This window comes from Camelus bactrianus, chromosome 3 (assembly GCF_048773025.1).
Source record: "Camelus bactrianus isolate YW-2024 breed Bactrian camel chromosome 3, ASM4877302v1, whole genome shotgun sequence".
NCBI classification, from domain to species: domain Eukaryota; kingdom Metazoa; phylum Chordata; class Mammalia; order Artiodactyla; family Camelidae; genus Camelus; species Camelus bactrianus.
The window spans coordinates 69,946,849-69,961,382 of NC_133541.1; positions in this window are offsets into that span (position 1 = coordinate 69,946,849).

Consider the following 14,534-nt stretch of genomic DNA (forward strand, 5'->3'; position numbering starts at 1 on the left):
TTCTGCACGTGTTAAGTTAAATTAATGCACCTGTACAGATTTCTTTAGAAAACTTAATTATATGTTTTCCTTGTTAATTTAGATCATTAGAATGTAATATTCAATATTATTTATATTTATATTATATAAAAATATTACTATAGAAATCTCATGTTCATAGTTCATACAAGTTTAAAAAACAAAATTACCAATTGAATATGACCATAATTTAAAAATCAATAAAATTTAAATATGATTTTAATATATTGGATTATGTAGATTTGGCAAAATATGTATGATTATCTTACCATGGATCATTTGAAAAATTTTTCACTTTTTTCCTAAATAAACTACTAAAAATTTTGGCCTTTTCAAGAATTCATTATGTATATACTAAGTCTTTCTTGTTAATGCCTAATTGCTGCCAAAATGACCATAAAGACAAATAATAAAGATAAGCACTGACATCAAATGGCAAAATGTTTATACATTTTCTACATGATCATAAAATTCATCAGATATTCCAAATAAAACAAAACTGACAAAATTTACAATTTCCCAGGGATTAAGTGTTCACAAAAATATGTTTTAATCATCACCTCAGAGAATAAACCATTTAACTTCTTTGAATCTCAGATTCCTCATATGTTAAGTGGGTGAAGAGAAATGTGGACTAGATGACTGAGTGGGCTTTTTTTTCCCCCCTTTTGCCATCCATAATTCAATGAAAAACAATTAACATACATCTATTGAGTACCTAACATCAGTTGTGTGTGCAGGGTCTGAGGTTTTACTCTACTTGAATGCTAATAAGTTAGCCTGACATAGTTTCATGGACAGAACTGAACCTGTCAGCATCTTGTTCTTGGAGGTCCCAGCCTCTAGAACTGAGGAACAAATGTCCGTCGTTTAAGCCACAGACCAGCCTGTGGTATTTTGTTATAACAGTCCAACCTGACTGAGACAGTCAATAAGTTTTCATAAGAAGGGAACTAACATAATGTTTGAATCCTGAATAACATAGTGAAATTTTTAAATGGTTTATTTAATGCAATGGCTTTCATACTTGGTTCAATGTTTATTCATAAAATACATTTAATACTTTTCCTTATTTATTTAATCTTGGCAACTTAAATTTGATCCAATTTTGAAAAATAAATTACATATCTCACCTCACTTATGAGACCAGTTTGCAATGTACTGTAGCTGTTTTTAAATTTCTAGTGAATTCTACCACAAAAGTGAGGCATTTAATCTGTAAAATATCTTTTGATATTCTGACACTGAAGGTACTAGATAAGTGTAGGGTACTCATCTTGATATTAATATTTATGCTATGATACTAAGTAGAAGAAATTATCATTTAAAAAATTCATTGTAAGCCTGCTATCACTGAGACTAAGAATGATAGTTCAAAGTAATAATTCATGGCTCATTTCTGTCTACAAATACAAAATCTGAAAGTCAAGTCTAATTAGAAAATAGCATCATCTTTCTTCCCAATGATCCATAAACCGAGTCATGATTCTTTTTCCCTTTCTTTGCAGTTCTGTTCTGTTACAGCTTTATTTCCCTTCTGACATTTTGATTCCACTTATGGAAGTTTTCTTTGAAAAGAAGTGTCAATCCTAATCAGGTCTAAATTCTCCCTGGTAACATATTCTGTGTGGACAGAGGAGGAGGAATCTCATTTTTAACAGAACAGACACCTGCCAGTCAGTTACCTAAATATAACTATCACATGGTTTTAAGCCACAGAAAAATTCTGTATATTTTAGAAATTTGAAAATGTCTAGTAAGAAGTGATTTTCAGTATTTTTTTTTTTTAGTAATCACATTTAAATCACTTTAAATGACACATTTACCACTGATTTCTTCCTTTTTTTTTTTTTTTTTTGTAAGTTTTCAGTACTAGTTATTTTCCCTGGACAGCATTCCAGTTCATCTATTTTGTAAAAGGTTTACGCAAATATAGAGATTGCTTATGTTCTCCTTTTACCTTTAGGGAAAAGTGACTGTGCTTTTAAAAGTTCTTAATTGTTTTATCATCCACTTTTCAACTAAATCCATTAAATATACATAAATCAGTTTGAGGGAAGAAAGCAATTTTGAATACATAAGATGCAATATGACATTTTACAGTTAATTTGGGTTTTAATTTAGCTTCATTATATAGAAAATGCTTAATGAATGAAGTAAGTGAAAGAAGTGAAACAGAAAAAGATAAATACTATACCGTATTACCTATACGTGAAATCTAAAAAAGCTGTACTCATAGAAACAGAGACCAGAATGGTGGTTGTGAGAAGAAGAGGGGTACAGGAAGAGGCTGGTAAAAGGCTGCAAGAAAAAAAAAAAAGAAGAAGAAGAAGAAGAAAGAAAGAAGTAAATTAAGATCGTCTGAGGTGAAGAAAATCTAAGAGAAATGTTAGCCTTTTAGTATAGTAGACCTATACTAAAAGAACACCTAAAAGAAATTTTCTAAACAGAAAAAAAAAAACCATTAAAAATAGGAAACGTGAAACAAGAGAAAGAAAGAATAAGAAAAAGGGCAAAGCGTGGGGAAATATAACAGACACTCCTTTTGAGGTTTCTAAACTATGTTTGATGACTGAAGCTAAAATTGCCATATTCTTATATGTATATTTCAATGTATGTACAGAAAATATTTAAAACAATTAGATTACAGATGGTGCAGGATAAAAGGACATACCTCTATATATAAACCTACTTCACTTGAACTTTTAAAATGTTGATGCCGATAAACTTTGATATGCTTGTATATATAAGTCAACACCAAGAGCAACCATGAAGAAAGAAATATATATAAAGAGAGATACACATAAAATACTACAGATCAAAATGAAAAAACCAAAATGGAATTCTAAACAAATGTCTCACAAACCTACAGGGACACAGAAAAATAAATAAATAAATAAAACAAAGAACAGAGAGAATAAACAGAAAATAAAATAAAATGGCAGATTTAGGCTCTAACCTAACAAAAATTACATTAAAATAAACCATATAAAAACACAAATTAAAAGACAGAGATTGGCAAAATTGATTTTTAAAAATGATCCAACTAATGATGTCTACTAGGAAAAATTCTCTTCAAATATAATAATAGAAATAGGCTGAAATATGTTAAAAATGAAAAAAAAGATGGAAAAAAGCTGTACAATGCAAATATTAATCAAATATAGCAGGGATGGCTATATTTTTAACAGATAAAGTATATTTACAAATAAAGAAAATTACTGAGACATACAGGGACATTACATAATGGTAAAGGGGTTAATGCACATAAGCAATCCTAAATGTGTATGCATCAAACCACAGTACTGAAGAAGACATGAAGCAAAAACTGAAAGAACTTAAAGGAGAAATAAGCAATTCTACAATTATATCTGGAGACTTTAAAACACTTAATTTCAACAATGATAGAACAACTAGGCAGAAAATCAGCAAGAATACGGAATAACAAATACCACCAACCAACAGGATCTAATCATATTTACAGAAAACTCAAACCAACTGCTCAAGGATACATATTCTTTGCAAGGATCCAAGACATAAATACCAAGATATACTGAACTGCAAAACAAACCTCAACAAATTTTAAAGAATTAAAATCATATAGAGTGTGTTCTCTGACCATAGTGGAATCAAACTAGAAATAGATAACAGGAAACTCTCCAGTTGCTTGGAAACTAAACAACACACACCTAAATTATCCAAGGATCAAAGATAAAGTCTAAGGAAAATTTTCTAAAAAATGCATAGAACTCCATGAAAATGAAAATATAACATAATAATACTTGCTGGAGACAGCTAAAATAATTCTGAGAGGGAAATGTACAGCGTGAAATGCTTTCACTAGAAAAGAAGAAAATCTCAACAAATCTAAGTCACTCAATAAACTAGAAAAAGAAGAGCAAATTAAAAATACAAAGCAAACAGAAGGAAGTAAATAATAACAAAGCAGAAAGCAATGGAACTGAAACGAAAAAGGTAATAAACAAAATTAGTAAGACAGAGGATACCCAACTACAGACTCTACACCCAACAAAAATATAAGGTAATACATAAACACTCAGATTTGGCAACTTAGATGTAACGCACCAATCTCTGGAAAAGTACAAACTACCACAATGCATCCAATTTGACATAGATAATTTGAAAAGCGCTATAACTATTCAGGAAATTGAAACATTATTTGAAAAACTCTCAGAGAAATCCCCAGGCCCAGATGATCTCACTCGCAAGTTCCACCAAACATTTAAAGGATTACAATCAATTCTACACAATCCTTTCAAAAATAAAAGGAAACACTTTCTCACTTACTTTATGACACTAGTATTATTTATCAAAACCAGAAAAGGGCAACATAAAAAGAAAATTACAGGCAATATTCCTCATTAATTTAAATGAAAACATTCTCAAAATATTAGTAAATATAATTCAGCAATATATTAAAAATTTATCATGACCAAGTTGTTTTTATTCCAGGTATACAAAGCTAGCTCAAACTTGTAAAATTAATATAATCCATTATATCAACAGGCAAAACGAAAAGCGTAACATGACAGTATCAAGGATACAGATAAAGCATTTTCAAAAAATCAATACCCATTCATGATAAAAACCCAGAAAAACTGGGATATAGAGGGACTTCCCAAGTTGATAACCAACACCTACAAAAAAAAAAAAAAAAAAAAAAAAAACTTATAGCAAGTATCACACTTAAAAAAGACTTAAAATTTTCCACCAAAGATCAGAAACAAGGCAAGGGTGCTCACAACCATCACTGGTCTTCAAGACAGTTGTGGAAATTCTAACCAGCACAACAAGCCAAGAAAAGGAAATAACATGCTGACAAATCAGAGAAGAAGAAATAAACCCCCTTCTCTACTTGCAGATGATACGATAGGTAGAAAATTCCAAAGAATCTATTTAAAAAAAAAAAACAAAAAACCTCCTAGAACTAAGTTATTCAGCAAAATTGTAATATACAAAATCAACATACAAAAAGTCTGTTGAGTTTCTAGATCCCATAAATGAATACTTAATAAACGAAGTTAAAGAAAAAAAAAAAAAAACATACCGTTTTCGCTGGGCATAAGGGGACGAGGGAGACGCAGACTGAAGGAACCTGACCGTAGAAGGCACTGCCAGCACACCGACGGTCCTTCTCGGAGACTTCAGCGTGAGCGCCAGCGTGGAACAGGTGGACCCTCTCAGAGCTCCCGCACCTGACCACTAGGTGCTCCACTGCGCGTGCGTAGCAAGGCTCTCCCTGCATGTGCTCCCGAGATCCTAAACACCTGTGGCTGGAGGAGGCCTCTCTAGGGCAGTAGGACCGAACCGGGCGTGGTGCTGCTGTGCGGGCCGAGGCGGTAACTCCTTGGGCACTCCTTGCCCTGCTGACTGACATCGCTTCTCCTCTCCTGGGCTGAGGCAACTGACGGAGAAAGGGGAGGCACGGTTAAAAAAATATATACTATTTACAATAATTCAAAAAATATGAAGTACTAAATTTAACAAAACATACAGGGCTGCATATTGAAAACTGTAAAATACTAAGGGAATAAGATCTAAATAAATTGAAACACCATTGAAACGGATTGAAAGATTCAACATAATTAAAAAAAATCAGTTCTCAAATTTAAAGGTTTAATGCGATTCCTATCCAGATTCCATCCAGTTTTTTGTAGATATAGCCAAGATCATTCTAAAATTCACATGGAAATGGCAGGGAACTAGAATAGCAAAACAATTTTGAAAAAGAAGAAATTAGGAAGATTATTCTACCTGATCTCAAAATTTATAAAGCCACAGTAGTCAAGACCATGGCATTGGCAGAGGGATAGACAGGCAGATCAGTGGAACAGAACAGAGAACCCAGAAATAATTCCACATAAGTATGGCTAGCTGATTTTTGACAAAGATACATGTGCGATTTAATGGGAAAGAAAATCTTTTCCAACAGTGTTGGGATAATTAGATATCCATAAGTCAACAAAACAAAACGAAACAAAAAACCACCTCAACATGCATTATAAATATTCAAATATGTAACATAAAACTATAAAACTTCTGGATGATAACATAGGAGAAAATCTTCTGGATCTAGGGCTTGGTGAACAGTTCCTAGCCAGTACATCAAAGAAGTGTTCCATAAAAGAAAAAAAATCAATAAATTGGACTTGATCAAAACATCTTTTTCTGTGAAAGACCCTATTAAGAGATGAAAAGACAAGATTCAGGCTTGGAGAAAATACTTGCAAACCTTATATGTAACAAAGGACTCTTTATCTCAAACACATAAAGAAATTTAGATCCTAGCTTTATATTTTTTATATCTCTTTTTATAGTAGATTATGTTCTAAATCTTTGTTGAAATTAATCAGCTAATTAGATCATGCATAATGCAAATGTACTATTTTTTACGAGTGCAGTGGGAATTGAACTTCAGGAAGAAGTCCAGAAAATGGTTATTTTTCATCTTTTAACAAATAGGCAAAAGAATCATTTATGTAACTAAATGTTAAAAAATATTTTATGAAGAATAGTTTGGGCATGTTGTGGCTCAACATACCTGGCAAGTCACTGTGTAAAGGATGCACACACATTAACTGTTCATTCTCTAACAGAGATGATTCTCTATTAAGCCTAAACTAATAGAATCTTTGTCCTGTACCGTTCATTTTCCCCCAAGAAGCTCTCAAGTCTTTAAGATAATGGCTTGCTACACAGCTTATGATTTCTTTTGATGAAGAATCTAGCAGGCTTCTAGCATATGAAGTTTTAGAATAGGGAGAAAGTCTATTGTTATAGAAACCAGATATTTCGCAGCTCAAGGCCAGAGTATAAGAAAGATTGATTGTAAAGGCCAGTGAAGGAATGTTTGAGGATGACTGAAAGTTTCTGTATCTTAATTATAGTGATGGTTACATGACTGTATGTATGCGTCAATATTTCTCAATGGTCTATCAAGCTTTGGACTTAAACAGTAATTTTGAAGACCCATCCACCTACCCTCAACACTGGGAAACATTCACCAGTAGCTCTTTTGAACTTGGGTAATTCATCATCAGTAGGATGTCACTTGTATTTCTTCTCTCATCTATTGGGCATTTGTTACATTCCATCCAAGCCCTTTTTGCTGAAGTCTCATCATTCACTCCAACAAATTCTGAGAATATACAGAACTACCTCTTGTTGTGCCATCAGAGCACACTGCTCTAGACACAGCCTCTGGCCTTTTAGTTCCTCAAGTGTGAATCAGACATGCTACCACTGAATCTTCCAAACTGGAGAGGATAAGCTCTCTAAGAAGTCCCACTGAAACCCTTCTCAGCTGACTTAAAGTTGGGAGAAGGATTCGCTCATCCCTCCTACACATTTACAATAACCTTTAAAGAAATCCTTTCTCTAAAATAGAACCCCTCTCCTGCAGAGATTTGAGTTTAAAAAAAAAAAAAAAAAAACAGTTCATAGTTGTCTCTTCTGCAAGTCTTATTTTACATGGAATAGCACTTCATTTTGAATAGAAGAGCATCTGTCCTCCCTTTCTTGGGGCTTTAGTCACAACTACCATAAAGCTTCTCATCTTAATATTTTATTGTATTTTAGAAAAATAAAACATAAAAATTTAAATATTAAAAATATATACAAAAAATGTTTTTATTCCATCCCATGCCTGTAAGTCTTCCTCTCCATATACAACAACCATTTATAGTTTCTTGTGTTATATGTGTTTGGGTACACACATATGAGTAAAATGGAAATAATGATATATGTGTTATACATTATTTTGCAGCATGCTTTTCCTCTTAAGGATATATTTAGCAATATTTTAACATCAGTATGCAGATATTTATCAATTTTTAGTGACTGCATGGCATTTCCTTCCGTGACTATAACCAAAATCCCCTATTTCAGAATATTTAATATTTTTTCATTCTTTTGATATTACAAACACTGAAGCAATGAAAAAAAAATTAATGTATTTAAAGGACATACAAAGTTTATTTTATACAAGAAAAACTAGAATTAAAATTGTTAGATCAAAGTATATAGTGACTGTATATTTTGATAGATATTGCCAAACTGCTCTCCTAACTTGTCAGACCAGTTATGCTTACAGCAATGGGAGCCAACAGCTTTCTTACACCCTTGGAACTCTGTGTGATCAAACGTTGGGCTTCAACAATATGAGAGAAGAAAAGCAATACCTCATCCTCATTTTAATACAAATCATGCCCTTTTCATATTTTCTGTTTAGCTGTTAGTTATTTTTTTTTTCTTTGTGTAATTTGTTCATACTCTAGTTATATTGAGTCTACAACTTAACCTGAAATTTTATATTATCATTTCATGGTATTTTTACTTTGCAATAATTTTATGTTCTATTTTTTAATACTTTTTTAAACAGAGTCTAGAAATTTCATCTTGCTTATAAATTTTATTGCTACTACAAAATACTTATGTTTTGATGTTTATGCATAAATACTTAATTTTCTAAATTACTATAGTGTCATGTGAAGAAGTACTGAAACTGTACAAGGAGACATTCCTGCTCTATTCATTTAATATATACCTAAGGAATACTTGGGGGAAAACCACTTTAGAATAGCCTGAATTTATGAATAAGATAAAGATCTTTCTCTTAGTTGTAGACTTCTGTCGCAATTCTCCTTAAATTTTTGGCTGTTAGAGAAAAATAGGTACTAATACTTGTACCTTGTATCTCTATAATATTTTGTATATTGAAAATTACTTGAACACGCATTACCTAAATTAGACCTGATAACTAGTATATAACAAATTAATGTCCAATATAACTATCTTTATTGTTTTTTTTTAATTTTTAGATAATCACAGATTCACCTGTATTTGTAAGAAATAATACAGAGAGATAATAATGTACCCTTCACCCAGTTTCATCCAACGGTAACATCTTATAAAATGACAGTATAATGCCACAACCAAGTATTATTCTTATTTCATAGTAGAAATATACTTAATAATGTCTTATATTGGTAACAATCTTCCACTGGGCAGATAGCCTATCAGATGAATGCTAGAAAATCCTACTGCAAATAGAAAAAAAAAAAAAAAAAACAACTAGGCATAGTAAATGTATATATAAGGAATACTATCACATACTGCTAAAAGACACAAAAGGAGATTTGAACAAATTAAAAAAATGTTATTTTCTTGTATACAAAGACTCAACATCATAAAGATGATTAATTATGAATTTCATCTAATACCAACAAATATCCTATTAGGTTTTATAAAGTTTCTTCCTGGAACTAGTTAAATTGATCATTAAGTTTACATAAAAAAATTAGGAGCAAAAATAGTTCAGACATCCTTAAAAGAAAACAATAGGAACAGACTATCTTTTACTAAGGGAAGATTATGTTTTGGAACATGGATAGACAGCACAATGGAGAATTAACACATCCAAAAATAGACCCCAGAAAGGAAGGAAACTTAGAATATGATAAAGGCAGCATTTCAAGCCAGTAAGGAAAACACAGACTTTCACATAAATAATGTTGTAATAACTATATTTTCATGGAAACAGTTAAAATTAAGTCCATTTGTGATATCAAAAATCAGCATAAATTCAAAATGGATTTTTAATTCAAAAGGAGAAAAGTAAAACCACCCGTGTATAGAAATTAACACATCAATAGATTTTAACCTAGAGTTAGAAAAAAAATCTAAGTATGACTTGTAATTCAGAAGAAAGAAATGATTGGTAATTAGGACAAGAGAAGTGAAAAAAATTAGAAAAAAAGTTTGACTTGGCAAGGCAAATAACTAAATGAAAAAAACACTTGTAATTCATCTCAGAGGCAAACTGTTCCTAATATATATAGAAGTTATAGAAATTATTAAGTCAAAGGCCAACAATTTGGTAAGAATATGGACAAGTTATACAAATAAATCATAGAAGAATATACGTAATTGGCTTTTAAAATCATATTTTTTAAATGGCCAATCTTGCTCATAATAAGCAAAAAAAAAAAGAAAAATATTTTAATCTCATCATATAAAAATATTTAAAAGTTTAAAATTAAGTTTGTTTTTTAGCAAAGTTGTAGGGAAACGAGAAAACATTTTGTTCTGGTGGAGATTCAAAACTGTTCAACTCATAAGAAGGGGACTATATGATGTCTAAAAATTAAAAGCATATTTGCACTTTGAACCAACAATATCATTTTTAACAATTTTTACCAAATTGCAAAAATACAAAATGACCTTTACACAAATACATTTACTGCAGTGTTATTTTAAGTAATTAAAGGTTGAAAGTGTCAGGGAGGAAGGAATTTTCCTCTGCTCTTTTAGGTTCTGTTTGGTCTAAGAATTAAATTGATATAAGACAGATTAACAGGAAATAATCAAACAAAAATTTAATAACATGGACATATGGGAGAGACCAAAGACAGCTGAGTAACTCATTAAAATGGCTAAACTCCTCACCTTAAATACTATTTTCAGCTAAAGGCAAAAAAAAATGTTGCGGGTAATGGTTTGGTACTCCGAACGGGAGGAAGGCAATTCACATGGAGCTGGAAAAGCAAATGTTTTGTTAACAAGTATTTGCTGGGCCCTGCAGATGTTGCTGAAACTCAGATTCAGCTGTTGGCTGCTCAAAGCCAATACTACAGAAGCAAGTGTTAGTAGAAGGGGAAGTCTGCTTTATTCCAGAGGCCAGCAACCTGGGGAGAAGGTACATTTGTGTCTAAAGGCCAACTCTCCGCTGCTGGTCAGTGGACAAGAGCTTTCAAAGAGGAGTTCCGGGGTTGTACGGGTGGAAGGAGGGGACTACATGCAGCAGTCAGCCCTGACAGTCATCTTGAAATTAGGCACGTGATAGTCTGATTAGCATCATGTTGATTGTTTTAAGTACAGTTAATCTTCAGTTCCAGAGTTTGTTTGTTTCCATTTCTTTGAAGCCAATTTTCAGAACTTTGGCAGCTTATGTCATGGCTACAGTCTGGTCATCATGTAGTTAACTTTTTCCACCTGGTGGGAGTTTCAGTATCTATAAAACAGCTTGAAGGATATAGCTCAGAATATTCTCTATAGCTCTTGAGGAGGAAATAAAGGTCCTTGACTATGTTTAATGACTAAACTGTTATTATTTTGTTTTGCTTTACTCTTTCCCATTTCTTCCATATTTTCTTATTTCTCTGATTAAACTTTTTTTTGAAGTATAGTCAGTTTACAATGTTGTGTCAGTTTCTTACGTATAGCATAATAGCTCACTCATACAAATACATACGTATATTGATTCTCATATTCTTTTTCATTATAGGTTACAAGATATTGAATATAGTTCCCTGTGCTATACAGTAGAAACTTGTTGTTCATCTGTTTTATGTATAGTAGTGAGTATCTGAAAATCTCAAACTCCCAATGTATCTCTTCCCATCCCCTCCCCCCAGTAACCATGTTTATTTTCTATGTCTGTGAATCTGCTTCTGTTTTGTAAATAAGCTCATTTGTCTTTTTTTTAGATTCCACATATAAGTGATATCATATGGTATTTTTCTTTCTGTTTCTGGCTTACTTCACTTAGAATGACAATCTCTAATCTCCAATAAACTTATTTTTTGACTAAAGTTTTTCTACAGACAAGATGCAGGTGGAGGACATGATAGGGTTGGGGAGGGGTGGGTCTGAATTGGGAAGGCTCCATAGGATCCTGCCCCATTTCACAGATGGTGGGACAGAGTGGACTCTAATCTCTAGGCCCTGCAGAATCTTCCCTTCACCACATTTTGCCCATATTCTTTGCAGGTATCTCCAGTGATATCTCTATTTTCCAAATAGGTCCTTTATCTAAATTCTTTTAGGCAGATAGAATGAAGGCAGAAAAGAAAGACTTCTTGAGTCTTTCAAGCCTTGATAGTTTTCAGCTGGAAATAATCCTCATGCCTGATGAATTAAAATTCATATTTTATGACAAGACAAGAAAATATAAACATAAAATTTTCCTTTGCCTATTTGGGTCTCCTCCCTCCCCTTTAGTATCTATTATGCATCTGCATTAACCAGACCTCCTTAGGAGATAACATTCTTAATCTTATCAAGGGTCACAACTCCTTAGGAGATAACCTTTCTTTAGCATGTAAGAGGTCACAGTGACTCAGGACCTACTATTGCTTCATAGCTGCAGATCTGGATTGTGTAAATTGTCAATAATATGCCCTTTGACATATAATCCTTTGTCTCAAAAAATAACTGTGCTTTGACTTCTAACTAGCAGAACAGTACAGGTTTGTGAAAGACTGTCTTCCAGGTTAAATCCTCATGTTGGCTTAAATAAAATTTTCCATTTCTTTCTTAGATTGACTAATAATCAATTTCTCATGGGCTTGTCAAAGAGATACATTCTGGTGTGGCAAATTTTGCTCCCTTACAAAAGCAACATAAATTGACCCTCAGTAGAGAACTGATGAATAAAATATGTTACATCCACAATGAAGTACTCAGCAGTTATAATTTTAAATTAAAATTGGAATATCAACATCAACTCCTTAAAAATTACATTTGTAATCTTAACTCTATTTACTGTAAAGTGACAGAAGTACTTGTATTTAATTGCCTGCAATATTTCCAAAGTTTCCTTTTATTAAAAGGACATATTTAATAAACATATTTTTCAAACTGTGTCATATGTCTATTTTTTCTTAGGAAAATTGTTAGGATTATGTAATTAGAAGAAAAGATAACAACTTTATAATTTTTGATGTATATATCTGAATTTTCCTCAAGAAAAGTTATGCCTTTTCATAATCTCACCAAAATATGGAAATGCCAGTTTTACAGCACTTTACACATACTGGTATAATTATTGAGTTTGAATATTTTTCAATATGATGGATTAAAAAAATTGGTAGTTTATAACTCTCATTTAAATTTATTTGTTGTCCAGTAAAATGAAATAATTTTTCAAAATTCTCTTTTGACATTAATATTTATATTTGAATTTCCATCTGTGATTTTGGCCTGTTTCCCAATTCAGGTATTTAAACTGTGCTTATTTCAAATCCTATAAATATTTTTAATATTGCAAATATTTATCTGTCAAACATGTTTCAAGTTTATCTTAGTACATCATTTCTATTTTTCAGCTGCTTTTTAAAAAAATTATATTTTGTGGGTAAAGCAAATAAATTCTATACTGTAAAACTTTCAAATAAATATAGTATATGTATATAAACACAATGTATAGTCCAAAACAGATAAAGTGCAGAAAATATGAAGCAGAAAGAAATGTTCACTATAGACATTAACTTGAAATTCATATGACCAACTGCATTGGATTTATGGATGAAAAATATCTCCTTTCCTTAGAAATTTAAAACTGAGACAGGAAGGAAAGGGGCAAGGCACAGCCATTAAAGGAATGACACAGCAATTAGCACAAAGATGGCAGAAAAGTCAATTTCCAATAGACCCTGAGGCCCAAGATAGCAGAAGATTCAACCTCCAGTGGACTTGGAGCTTCGTTACACACATTGTAAGGTACTAGCATGGTGAATGACACATCCACAAGAACCATGACAGTTCTGAAGCTAACTATTAAAGGTCAAAGAGAGGGCAGTGGCCTAATTCTTGGGAATCCCCACCCCTTCCCCAAAGCAGCTGGAATAATCCTCTCACTTGTTAGCATTATAGAACTAGCAACACTGAACCTCCTGGTCACTGTCTCTTCCTTTCCTTCCTAGTGGCCCGCACTCTGTCTATGGAGTGTGTATCAACCTTTACTTTAACCATCCTCTCCTTCCCCCATGTACATCTCTCTAAATAAATGTACTTTTACTCAACTATGGCTTTCTCTTGAACTCTTTCCTGCGTGAAGCCAAGGATCCTTACCTGGCAGGGTGTTTCCCAGGGACTCAACCTAGACCTGGAACATGGCCATCCTCTTGTAGCCACCACTTTTTCCTATATCAAACTACTCTGCACATACTGACCATTGAAACATGTAAATATCAACTTAGAACTCTATGAACCAAGATCTTCATGGATCACGTAGCTCTTAGATTTTCTGTGCATGAAAGCATATATGATGTTTTACTTTCCAGAATCCATCAGATTTCAGCCTACCATCTCAGTTTTAAACATTCAAATTTATTGACTAATAGAGTAAGTCTTCCAGTTGTGGACATTCTAACTTGTAAAGTTTTGCCTTATTTTCAAGTCTTCCAGATGCTGACTCCTTTTTAAAATTCAAATATAACTTCAAATCGGACCATTGTTAGATTGCTGTAACTATTCTACATATGCTGAAATGAAAAGAAGCATTTGGAGGATACTTGAGTTAGGTTAATTCTTGAAGTTAGAATAAACATGGTAGCTCAATGATTATTACATGTTTTTGCTAGACTTGGCATTCTAGTGTTTAGGGCAGATTTATTAATTATATTTGAATTTGTAGAAAATTCTGTCAGGGAGGAAGAAATTATCTTCTACCTTTCTAGGTTCTTCTAGATGCTCTAAGAATTAAACTGACATGA